Genomic DNA, 3496 nt, shown 5'->3' with positions numbered 1-3496 from the left:
CTGAATAGTAGCATGTGTGCTCTTGTTCATCATAATGACCAGGATTATAATAGCAAAAGTGCTTTTAAAAGGATTTTTATCATTATGAATATTTCTCTTTTTATTATTTTAAAGAGCATAAAAAATAATTAAAAAATAAAACTAGATCCTTACTCTTAAATGAAATAAATGGGGCACATGTGTTCAAAAAGCATAAAAAATAATTAAAAAATTAGGAATGATACACAATTTCACTGAATAAAGTATGAATTTGACAATAAGTATTTCTCTATGAAGCTTAAATTTCTATTGTCAATTCTTTAAGATTTCTTTAGAGAGTTATGAAAAGTTTAGATTTTTAAAATCAGAATCTTATGGGGCCGGCCAGATAGCACAGCGGACTAAAATGCCTGCTTTGGCACAGTGCAGCAGCCAGATTCGATCCCCCGCGTGCCATGCCAGCCCCGCCACCGAGTTGCACTGAGAGGGTAAATGAGACTGGGTGTGGTGGCCCACACCTGTAATCCCAGCACTTAAGAGGGAATCACTGAGTCCAGTCTACAGAGTGAGACCCTATACACCCTGCCCTAAATTCATAAATAAATAAATAAAGCCAGGATCTTAGTTGGGCATGGTGGCACACACCTATAATCTTTGTGAGTTTAAAACCAGCCTGGGCTACAAAGTGAGCTCAAGGCCAACCTGAAGGGAAGGAACAGGCCAATCTGTTTTTTTGAGAGACCCTGTCTCAAAAAAAAACACAGAAAAAGCATAAAACCACGATCTTTAAAATGTTTTTACAGGTAAAACATAGCAATATATGCACTAGATTTATTTCACTCACTAAAAAATTGTGACCACATAGCAACAACAATAATAATATAATAGCTTTCTAAAGAACATTTTGTGCAAACCATGAAGCAATGAGCGTGAGACCCAGGTCTCTTGATTGGCTGAAAGACCAAAGCAAGGGTTTTTTTTTTTTGGTTTGTTTGTTTGTTTGTTTGTTTTGGGGTATTTGACATGAGGTCTCTTTAAGTAGCTTGGGCAGGGCTTAAACTCACTAGGTAGCCCAGGCAGACATCAGACTTGCAGTGATCCTCCTGCCTCAGCCTCTCAAGTGCTGGGGTTACGGGTGTGCACTACCCATCAGAGTTTTTAAGATTTATCTTACTGATGAGAAATAGAAGCCAATAAAATGTTTAACTTTGCTATGTCAATTTAAACACTTGAAATTGTATTTATAGGATTATTGTTCAGTCCTTATTTTTCTTAGAAATAAAGCTAAATAAGTAAATTAAGTTTTCCTTCTTAAAAAAGAATGAGAATTACTTGCAACGAAACAAGTAAAAACACCCACTCAGATTGAAAAACAGTTGTAGAAAGTTTAAGTTTGCCTAAAAAAAAAATGAATTTTAAAAATCTAAAACAATCCCTATTCTTCCATATTCTTTTAGGGACAAAAGGTAAAACTGTCAAGCATCGTGTTACATCATGGACTGAGTGGAAATTCTGTGTCCTGCAAGACTCAGAAAAAAGAAAACGCAATTACCTGAGTAAGGTAAAATACTGCCATCTGCTGATCAGGGTGATCACATCAGCCCTCCAGATCCGCAAGCATCAAGACGGACTGTGGATTTATCCCACATGTCTTTTAATCTTGCTAAAAAGCACCACATTGGAGATAGAAACATTAATCAGTCTCCTACATGAAAATTTAGGACTTTATGACTCATCAGCCTGTGATTGCTGTTGTTAACTTTGAAAATGAACTAACACTTAAAAGTGAATATGTCCTTCATTTAACCAGATTTGGTTAGACCCGCAGCAGTTACATCGCTAAAATGTAAATGAGGTGGGGCTGGGGAGATGGCTCAGTGGAATAAGTGCTTCCCTGGCAAGCTCAAGGGCCTGAGTTCAATCCCCGGTTCCGCAAAAAAAAAAAAAAACCCAAAAAAAAAAATGTAAATGAGGAAATGCTTATTGAATTAGCCACTTTCCCATGCCTGTAACAGATACCTGACAACTGCAACTTGAAGGAAGAGAGGCTCATTTTGGTCCACCTGGTCGTGAGCACATCACGGATTAATCCAGTGTGGCCCTGTGATCCACCTGCCCTCCCAAAGTCCCCCCATGAACAAACGACTTTGGGGGGACATTTTAGATCTCAACTATAGTGATTTTACCTAGAATTTCTGACTAGAAATTGATAAAAGTTTGTATAAAGGCTTTCCTTATAAATGTATAACGGAACTAAATTTGGTACAGGGTCTTGCTATGCCACTTGGACTCATTGTGATCCTCCTGTCTCAGCCTCCCCAGTGTGGGGATTACAGGCATACACCACAACATGCGTCACCACCCCAGGTTTCACCATGCCCAGTTTTAGTGGCTGGCATGACCCACCCAGGGTTCCAGGGTCAGCACAGCATGTGGTGTGGAAAATTGAGCCAGGTCCCTGTGCTTGCCAGGCAGGCACTCAGGCTGCTGAGCTATCTCCCCAGCCCTAAAAAGTAATTAGTTGAACAGAAAAATTTGAAGTTGTATTCATGACTCAGTTACTCAACAAATAGTTGAGTGGCTGCTGTGCCAAAATAGTAATTCTATCACCTGCAGAGGACAGAAGCAAGGCCCAGTGTCTGTCTTCCGGGAGGGTTCCTATCTTGAAATCAGAGATATTGTCTCAATTATGTTTCTCACCCTATTGAGGGGAAAAATGAAACTCACAACCTGAAAAGCACCTGGGATGAGTTCGTGTTCTATAAAACTGAAGAATAAATTTTAGGAAAAAAAAAATTATGTTTCTCATTGTTGGAGCAAGCCTCTATCCCTTCCTTATATTGCATCCAGGCTGTCTGCCCCAGGTTGGGTGTAGAGCTCACACCCATAATCCCAGCAGCACTCACACCCATAATCCTAGTATGGGATCATGAATTAATCACCAACTCTAGAAGGCTGCCCCATGACTGCAGGAGGCTTTGGGGGGACAACTAGACACAAAGCAGAGTAGGCACGTAGAACAGTATACGACATGCTGCCAGGGGCTTCATTCTGCTCTAGGGGGTGCACACATTTTACTGCCAGCACATACACATTAACGTTTAGTAAGCACTTGTTTCTCAACTACTTATAAATAAGCACAGACTTGTCCAAGCACTGTATTTTAAACCTTTTCCCTGAGAGGTGTTTTTGTTCTCTTGCTGTTCCCAAAAGCCTCAGAAGGTAATACGCATAACACTTCAATTTCTCTCATCCCCTACATCAAATCTATTAACAAATACTACTGATTTTACTTCCTAAATATCTCTCTACTAGGAACTTTCTTTTTGTTTTCTCTGGCACTACTCTGGCTTCTCTCTCACCAACTACAGTACATCTTAACAGGCCTACCCACGTTCCCTCAGGCTTGCCCATTGTTCCTACCTGCAAATCCCCATCTCCAGGGACCAGGCACAGTGCATGGACCACCTCCATCTCTAGCATCAGCTCAAACCCTGGGTTCTTTTTTTTTTTTTTT

General features: G+C 40.2%; 1 long non-coding RNA gene across 1 annotated transcript in view; it reads left to right on the top strand.

Moving 5' to 3' along the window:
- The window catches only part of LOC111816209, a 2829-nt gene extending 577 nt beyond the window's left edge, over positions 1-2252 (top strand). The window contains exons 2-3 of the long non-coding RNA XR_002820660.1: positions 1437-1834; positions 1953-2252. This is a non-coding gene — a long non-coding RNA (uncharacterized LOC111816209). The remainder of the gene's footprint in view (positions 1-1436; positions 1835-1952) is intronic.
- Positions 2253-3496: the final 1244 nt, after the last annotated feature.

Source organism: Octodon degus, unplaced genomic scaffold, assembly GCF_000260255.1.
Source record: "Octodon degus isolate 3935 unplaced genomic scaffold, OctDeg1.0 scaffold00028, whole genome shotgun sequence".
Lineage (NCBI taxonomy): Eukaryota > Metazoa > Chordata > Mammalia > Rodentia > Octodontidae > Octodon > Octodon degus.
The sequence above is the reverse complement of the archived record's forward strand: the minus strand, read 5'-3'. Positions and strand labels throughout refer to the sequence as shown.